General features: G+C 38.6%; 1 pseudogene; it reads right to left on the bottom strand.

Moving 5' to 3' along the window:
- Nucleotides 1-7,475: 7,475 nt before the first annotated feature.
- LOC112753854 (small nucleolar RNA R71) lies at nt 7,476-7,577 on the bottom strand (annotated as a pseudogene).
- Nucleotides 7,578-9,735: the final 2,158 nt, after the last annotated feature.

Genomic DNA, 9,735 nt, shown 5'->3' with positions numbered 1-9,735 from the left:
GTGTTCTAACTAACAGTCTATATTCTAATAAAGGCTGAATCACCGAATGTTGTCAACTACTTGTGATGTATTTATGTGTGGTTGTTTATAACTGTTTTATCTATTATTATTTGTGAATTGATAATAAATGATATTGTCTATTAATCTAAATATTTTCAAAAAAAAAAAATACCTCGCAAATTAACTACGCTTTTAACAATAAATCAGGCTCATATGATAAATAATAGATAATAATTAAGAAGACAAATTGGTAGCGCTCAGTTTCTGGTATGATCTAGACATATTGAAAATTGGGTCGTTACATGACCTCATTAATTGCAACTCACTGACAGCAATTTTTGGGCTTTTGGAGCCAAATCCAACTCATTTCTGAATTTATTTTAAGCCAAATTGAAGAAGGATGAAGGGGGGAGCAATTAGGTTTAGGTTTTTACATATTTTAACTTGTTTTTCTAGAGAGAGAAGCTCCCTCTTCTCTCTAGAATTTGGGATTTTTGTCTTAATTTCTTTTTAATTTCAGATTTTAATTATTGCTTTAATGTAGTTTCATTTATGTTTCTATGCTTTCTTGTCTTGATCTTCTTAATTTCTTTTGTCATTTTCTCAATTTTGTCATTTTTAGTTTATGAATACTCTTGTCAATTTTGGTTTCAATAATGCAATTTAATGTTTTATGTTTCTTTGATGTTTATTTGAGTTATTGTTATCATTTTATTACAATTGGTAGTTATAGATTTTATTATTATTGCATTTTATGATATTTTCCCTTTTATGCATGCTAGGTGTTTGATAAAATGTATCTTATAGTTTTTGTATAGTTTTTCACATTCTTGACTTGGAATTGGGTGATTAGGTGAACTTGAGTTATGGATGTCCATTTCATATTGTGTTAGGATTGTTAGTTGGTTTGGTTTCTGATGCGTGGCAGAAGTTAACCAATTTAGAGATTTCAATTAAGAGACAGCGTTGCACGTATAGCTCTTAACCAGCTAAGATTTGCCTCACCAATTTAAAAAAGGTTGTCACAAATTTTAGAAATAAAATACTGGGAGTATGAGTCCTAGGTCGTCTCCCAACGAGTTGCAGAAAAGAGTGCTATTTTATTAATCAGAAAATTTTCAGAAAGTTGATTTTGATAATGAGTAATTAAAATGCTTAAAAATTGAAACAATAAAATTAAACTGAGAATGATTATGGGTACTCTAAATAAAAGGTCTTGACTGGGGGAATAATTAAGTGGAACTTCTATCCTTGTTGGGATCTTCTCAAGTGTGGTGTAAAATGGTTGTTGTTCTCACTCGATTACCCCTTACTAAATAAGGGAAAGTATGGTGATTGAAATAACTCTTACCCTCAGATCCTAGCTCTCTCCCTTGGGGAAGTCTAGTGTTAGTAGGTATGGAATTAGCTAACAATGTCCAGTTTAACCAAGCACTTGAGCATTCCAACTCAGGTATCACCTCTTAATCAACCCCCATGTCAAGTAGAAATTCTACTCCATTGACATGAAATTAATAATCATAAAAATATGAGAAGACATAATTAAATGAAATAAAATAGAGAATTAAAATTAATTAAAATAAAAATAACTCTGTATATTAATAAATTCAAAACGCAACATAATTATCTGAACAGAATCAATGAGTAACTAATTAAAAATAGGGGAATGAGGAAACAAACTAAAGTAATGTCTTCAACAGAGGTAATGACTCTCAGCATCCAAAAATCCAAACAAAAGCATAAACTATCAATGTAATGCAACTCTCAAAACTCAGATCTGAAACTAAGAGTAATCCTAATGTGATGAATCTGAATGTGTGTGGATGTGTCTTCAGTTTCTGCATGTTTCCTAGGTTTAATCTGTGTTTCTGGGCCAAAAACTGGGTCAAAAAGCAGCCCGAAATCGCCCCCAGCGTATTCTGTTATTTTTGCAGATCGCGCAGGTGACGCATATGCGTCGTCCACGCGTTCGCGTCAGTCAGCGATTTTCCTTGTCACGTGTTTGCGTGGTTCACGTGTTCGCGTTACTCGTGCAGATTCCAATCGATATGTTTGCGTCAGGCACGCGTCCGCATCGTTGCGAATTCTCCATTTTGTGCGTTCGCGTGGGCCATGTGCTCGCGTCATTGCCCGCTGGTCATCTCCTTAGTTTCTTGTGTTCCTTCCATTTTTGCAAGCCTCCTCTCCAATTTCCAAGTCATTCATGCCCTATGAAGCCTGAAACACTTAACACATGGATCACGGCATCGAATGGGATAAAAGAGAATTAAAATACATAATTAAAAGTCTCTAGGAAGCAAGTTTTCAACCATGGAGTAATTTTTGTGAAGGAATTGTAAATACATGCTAATCATATGAATAAGTGGGTAAAGATTTGATAAAACTACACAATTGAACACAATATAAATCATAAAATAATGGTTTATCAGTTTCCATTGACGCTAGTCTTTCACTAAGTTAATTAGTGAGTTGACTAGGACTTATGGATTGAGATCAATTATGCCCTTTTGACTTATCCTCGATGTTAGGATAGACTAATTGGGATTAATTCTCGCAATTACCATGTTTGTGGTCCATGACTAGAATAGGAATCCTCAATTCCCCAATCCTTGCCAAGAGTCCTTTTTGCCACTTGAATTCTATTTTTGATTTACTTGCTTTGAGCTTTAATTCCCTTGCATGCTTATATAACTTCTTGCAATCTCAAACCCCCTTGATCTCATAGCCAATAATATGACACTTAATTGCAATTCCTAAGGAGAACGACCCGGGACTTAAAACTCCCGGTTATTTTGGTTTGAATTGTGACGATCTTTGAGTTAAACTTTGATGTTGGTTGATTGTGGGTTTGGAACTATACTTGCAATGCCAATTCTATTTTGAGAAAAATTCCTAACCCACTTTCGGCCATCATCAGTGATCACAGAAGGTTTTTGAATTCTATGAAGGCTCTTTCACACTTGTCTCTCCAGACAAACCTTTTGGCCTTTCTCAGAGTGTTGAAGAAGTGGTATGACTTGGCGGTGACTGCAAGTAGGAATCAAGACAAGGCTGCTAGGTGACCTGTTAGTTGTTGCACTTCCTTGACTAACCGAGGTGATTGCATTTGTATCACGGCTTGACATTTGTCAGGGTTGGCTTCTATTCCCCTATTTGTTAGTAAGAATCCGAGGAATTTGCCTCCATGTACTCTGAATGCGCACTTATCTGGGTTTAACCTCATATTATACTTTCAGAGTTGTTAGAAAATTTGATTAAGGTTGGCTTTATGTTGTTACTCAGAGCTTGATTAGACTACCATATCATCGACATATATTTCAATGTTTTTGCCGATCTGATCTTTGAAGATCTTGTCCATTAATCACTGGTAGGTGGCTCCTATATTTTTCAACCCAAAAAGCATGACTTTATAACAAAGGTTACCTTGGTCGGTTACAAATGTTGTTTTGTCTTCGTCATCAGGGTGCATTAATATTTGATTGTAGCTGGAATAGGCATCCATGAAACTCAGTACTTGGTATCTTGAGGTGTTGTCTACCAATCTGTCAATATTCACCATCACTATGTTTGCTACCCATGATGAGAAATGAAGTTCTCGGATGAAACATGCATCAAGTAATTTTTGTGTTTCTACCATTGCTGCGTTTCATTTTTTAGTGCCCAAGTTTCTCTTCTTTTGTCTTATAGGTCGGATGTTGGGATTAATCGCTAGCTTGTGGCATATGAAGTTCGGATCAATCCCCAGCATGTCCGTGGGTGTGCTGCAGAAAGATCGGAATTAGACTCGAGGATTTCGATCAGATCTTGTTTTGTTCCTGCTGAGAAAACAGAACCGATATTAGTACATTGGTCAGCTCTCCCCACTCGTATCTTTTCAAGGTTGTTTGTCGGGGCAGGGCGGCTGTTATTGCTTCTCGGGTCTAACTCGGCCAAGGTTGGAATATTCTCTATGTTATATAAAGAGTGGACTCTTGGGATGGTCTGCTATGAAATGGCCTTTAAACCTGCATTGTAACATTGTCTAGCTTCTTTGTGGTTGGCATAGACTGTTGCCACTATGTTATCCTACACAGAGAACTTGACACAAAGGTGAACCGTAGAGATAATGGCTCCAAAAGAGTTAAGAGGCGGGCATCCAAAAATAATATTATAAGGTCTAGCACAATCAATTACTAGAAATTGAATATCTAGGGTTTTGAGTTTGGAGACTCCCCTAGCATCGTTTTCAACCATACATAACCTAATACAAGGACTCTTTCTCTGGAGAATCCTACCAATTCTTTGGTTGAAGGTTGCAGTGCTTTGTCGCTAAGTTGCATCTTCTTGAATATGGAGTAAAACAATACTTCGGCGCTACAAATGCCAGGGTATTTTGGCCAGTTTCACTGACCTTTTCTTTACTGTTTTAGGGTAGTTTCATGCATTTTCTTAAGTAAATAAGCAAGTTTTGGGTAGATATTCACTTACATCTTGATTCAAGCAAACATTGTGAACTTTACATGATTTCATGATAATTATGCATGAATTTAATGACAAATTGGATAATGCATGATCTCATGACTTGGAATAGAGCTTTGATGTACTTTAATTGCTTGATTTCAGGACAAAGAAAGCAAGGAAGAACCACGTTAGTAGCCACGTTAGTCTAATTAACGTGACCACTAACGTGGAATGGGAGCTAGCTTGCAACGTTAATGAGAAAAGTGATCGCCAAAAACGCCTTCGAAAGCCATTATAGCCCACGTTAGTTGCCACGTTAATTACGTTAACGTGGAAGCTAACGTGGAAGAGAAGTGAAGCTCCAACGTTAGTGGTAAAAGTGAATACCACTAATGTTGGAAAAAGGGGCACACTTGGCCTTGTTAAGAGTCACGTTAATCACATTAACGTGAACTCTAACATGGAAGGAACAAGGAATTGCCAACGTTAGTGACACTCACCTTTGTCACTAACGTTGGATTAAGCCACTATTAAGTCACTATTGCCCACGTTAGTTGCCACGTTAATTACGTTAACGTGGAAGCTAACGTGGAAGAAGAATTGATGGACCAACGTTAGTGACACTCACCTTTGTCACTAACGTTGGAGATGGCAATCACCACCACGTTAGTGGTCACGTTAATCTAATTAACGTGAACTCTAACGTGGGAAGGAGGGGCGTTTGGAGCGTTAGTGACAAAGGTAAGTGTCACTAACGCTCTCGAAGATTAGGCAAGCCTACGTTAAAGGTCACGTTAGCTATACTAACGTGAACTCTAACGTGGGGAAAGGGGGCAATAAGCAACGTTATTGGAAAAGGTGAATGCCAATAACGTTTGCGAAGGACCAAGAGGCAACGTTAGTGGTCACGTTAGTGCCACTAACGTTGAAGTTAACGTGGATCAATTTTGACTTGGAACGTTAGTGAAAAAGGTGATCGTCACTAATGTTCTCGAACCCACACTTTCACTTAACGTTAACACCACTAACGTCCTAACTAATGTCCATGCCTTACTCACACTTTCTCTGCAAGCAAAGCTGAGCCCACTGAAGATTGTAACTGCTTCAACTAAAGATCCAAAGGCCCATATCCAAGACTTGAAGAAGCCAACTAGAAAATCATAAGAGTAGTATATATAGGAGTAGTTTTGAACTAGTGAAAAAAACCTTTTGGCATTTTGGAGAACTACACTCGATATATTTTACTTTCTCTGTAACTTCTAGTTTTAGCTTTTTAGTATGTACTTTTAATTTATGCTTTCCATTCCCAGAGCTATGAACAACTAAACCCCTTTCATTGGGTTAGGGAGCTCTGTTGTAATTTGATGGATCAATAATAGTTTTCATTGTTCTTCTTCTTTCTTTTCTCTTGATTTTACTAGAAAGCTTTCAATCTTCATCCAATTGGGTAGTTGTCTTGGAAAAGGAGCTATTCATACTTGGATCTCTTTGGAACCTTGGAAGAGGAATGAAGAGATCATGCTAGAAATGCTTTCTCATGTTGGACCAAATTAGGGTTTGGATGGATATAGTGACATATAATCCTACCAACACTTTGATTTGGGAATAACCAGTGACCATACTTCATCTTTTTTCATGAGCAATTAGACCAAGGAATTGGCTATTGATCAAGATTTGAGAGATTGAATTACCAAGGAATTGGAATCTAATCACTTAAGATTGCCAAGGAGATCAATGAATGCATTGATTGAGGAAGAGATGAGAATGAACTTGATCCGGAGAATACAACATCTCCTGAGCCCAATGAATCCCCCATTTCTGATCTTACCCATTCTTTTTACTTTCTGCCATTTACTTTTATGTTCATTTCCTCAAATCCCCATTTAAGATTCTGCAATTTACTTTCTGCCATTTACATTTTGCTCTTTATTTCCAGCATTTACATTTTCTGTTATTTACTTTCCCGCCATTTACGTTTCTGCAAATATCAACTCAATTTCTACTTAGCTCAACTAGAACATTCCTCTGATTAAAGTTGCTTGACCAATCAATCCCTGTGGGATTCGACCTCACTCTATTGTGAGTTTTTACTTGACGACAATTCGGTATACTTGCCGAGGGAATTTTGTTAAGAGACAAGTTTCCATGCATCAAGTTTATGGCGCCGTTGTCGGAGATTGATTTTGTATCAACAATGATTAAATTGGTGGATAACTAGATTGAGCATTTTTTTTGTTTGATTTAATTTCTGTTTGAGTGATTTACTTTCAGTTTTAGTTATTTTTCTTTCCTTTACCCCTTACCCGTTTGTGGTGTTTTCTTATTTATTACAATTCAGTTCACTAACCCACTAACTGTTTGATATATTGCATCACTCACACTAACAGCATTTCTGACAAGAATACTTCCTGCATTTGTCTCCTTCTTGCTTGTGCCTTGTTGGTTGTATGATAGGTAGAAGAAGCGGGGCTTCAACTTCCTTTGATTCTGAACCTGAGAAGACCTTCCTTAGACTAAGGAGGGAAGCAAGAGGAAAGAGAGTTGTTAGTGCCGAGGAAGAAGAGGAGTATTTTGAACCAGACATGGATGAGAATATGGAGAACCATCATGAAGAAGAGGCTCATAACCATGGCAGAGAAGGTCCAGTGCATCATGCTGGACAAGAGAGAAGAGTCTTAGGATCTTATATAAATCCAAACCCAGGAAAATGTGGAAGTAGCATCCAAAAGCCTACCATACATGCCAATAACTTTGAACTAAAGCCACAGCTCATCACCCTTGTTCAGAACAACTGTTCATTCGGAGGAAGTGTCCAAGAAGACCTCAATCAACATCTAACCACCTTCCTGAGGATATGTGATACTGTAAAATCTAATGGTGTTCATCCTGACACCTATAGATTGCTTTTGTTCCCCTTTTCACTCAAGGACAAAGCATCTAAATGGCTGGAATCTTTCCCGAAGGAGAGTTTAACAACCTGGAAAGATATGGTGAATAAATTCTTAGCGAGATTCTACCCTCCTCAGAGAATTAACAGGTTGAGAGCTGAGGTACAAACCTTCAGGCAATAAGATGGTGAGACTCTCTATGAAGCATGGGAGAGGTTTAAGGACTTGACAAGAAGATGCCCATCAGATATGTTCAATGAATGGGTGCAGTTACACATTTTCTATGAAGGTCTTTCTTATGAATCAAAGAAGGCAGTAGACCACTCATCCGGGGGATCTCTGAACAAGAAGAAGACCATTGAAGAAGCCATAGATGTCATTGAGACTGTAGCTGAGAATGACTACTTCTATGCTTCTAAAAGAGGCAACACTAGAGGAGTGATGGAGCTAAATAACGTGGATGCACTGCTGGCTCAAAACAAGATGATCACCAAGCAGCTGGCTGACCTTACCAAGAAGATGGAAAGGAACCAAGTAGCAGCAATCACTACCTCATCAGCAGCTCAAGAAGGAGTGAATGCAGAGGTAGAGGATTATCAGGAACAAGCCAACTACATTGGAAACTCACCTAGGCAGACCCATGATCCATACTCCAAAACTTATAATCCTGGTTGGAGGAACCACCCAAACTTTGGGTGGGAAAATCAACAAGATCAAGGCCAAGATCAGAGATGTCACAACCCCAACAACAATGCAGCTCACCAACATTCCACACAGAGATCATATCAGCACCCACCTAACAACACCTCTCAACATCCATATCAAAACCAAAATGGCCCTTCTCATCCCTCCAATCTCAACTCACCATTATCCGAAGATAGACTCTCAAGGATTGAAACTCTACTTGAAGGCATATGTAAGGAAATCCAAGATAACAAGGTGTTCAAGGAGGAGGTGCGAGCCAATATCAAAAACCAGGGAGACACCATCAAGAGGCTAGAATTTCAAGTAGGATACCTCTCTGAGAAGATTCCCAAACCTATTGATAACTTCCCAAGTGACACAGAGAAAAACCCGAGAGGTGAAGCAAAGAAAGTAAGATAGGAAGAATGCAAGATGGTCGCTATAACTGATAGGGGGACTGAGGAAGAGCTGAACAAACCCTTGGAACAACCTAGAGACACCTTACCAGAGAATTAGGAAGAGGGTCACCAAGAAACCAAAGTTACACAGAAGGAGATTCTAAAAACTCTATGCACCTTTTCCCCAAAGACTCAAGGGTGGTGTAGAAAAGAGAATATACTCAAAATTCCTTGATATGTTTGCATCTCTTCATGTAAACATACCATTTATCAAAGCTCTCCAACAAATTCCCTCATACATTAAGTACATGAAGGAGCTGCTGACCAGGAAAAGCTCACTCAAAGGAAGGCAAACAATAGTGATGAATAAGGAGTGCAGTGCTCTCATTCAATCGGAGTTGCATACAAAAAGGAAGGATCCGGGAGTTTTCACATCCCTTGTGCTGTAGGAGAAACAGTAATTGATAAGGGACTCTGTGATCTGGGAGCAAGCATTAATTTAATGCCTCTATCTCTCATAAAGAAGCTGCAGATCAATGAGCTAATGCCCACAGACGTAGTCATCAGGCTGGCTGACAAAACTCAAAAACAAGCAATAGGAGTGGTTGAAAACGTATTGGTAAAGGTTGGGAACTACTTCCTTCCCACAGACTTTGTCATATTGGAAATGGAAGAAAGTAACCTCCATCCAATCATATTGGGAAGACCATTTCTGGCTACAGCCAGAGCGCTTATAGATGTAGAGCGAGGAGAGTTAATACTGAGGATACATGATGAATAACTCGCATTCAATGTCTTCAAACCCTCACAAGAAGCAGATCAAGAAAACAAGGAACCAAGGGAAGATCACGACAAGGCACTGGTGGAAGAAACAAACATTGAAACACAAACTGTACACCTGGGAATCCCTTTGGCTGGTAAGCAAAACAGTCAGAAGGTACCACAGCTAAAGGAAATCCAAGAGGAACCAAAACCACCAGAGTCATATGAGACCAACAACAAAATTTTCTTGGAAAAAGAGGCCACAAAGAGCAAGGCAACATTAAAAGAAACAAAGAAGAAGGCACCAAGGAGATGGAGGAACATGAAGATCCCTACAGAGGATTTCTCTCCAGGGGATAAAGTAATCTCAGCTTATCTCCCAGTTATCCCACCTCATCTCCCCACTATCCCATCTCAGATGCCTAAAGTTTTCACCATCAATAGAATTCTCTCATTAGAACATGTGGAGATCCTTAACGAAGCCAATGGAGATAGATTCACTATGAGGGGGAAAGATTTGAAGCATTACCAACCACCCTGACAAAGGCAGAACGTCAAGCTAG

Source organism: Arachis hypogaea, chromosome 15 (assembly GCF_003086295.3).
Source record: "Arachis hypogaea cultivar Tifrunner chromosome 15, arahy.Tifrunner.gnm2.J5K5, whole genome shotgun sequence".
NCBI classification, from domain to species: domain Eukaryota; kingdom Viridiplantae; phylum Streptophyta; class Magnoliopsida; order Fabales; family Fabaceae; genus Arachis; species Arachis hypogaea.
Note: the sequence above shows the minus strand (reverse complement) of the source record. Positions and strands in the feature narration are given on the sequence as shown.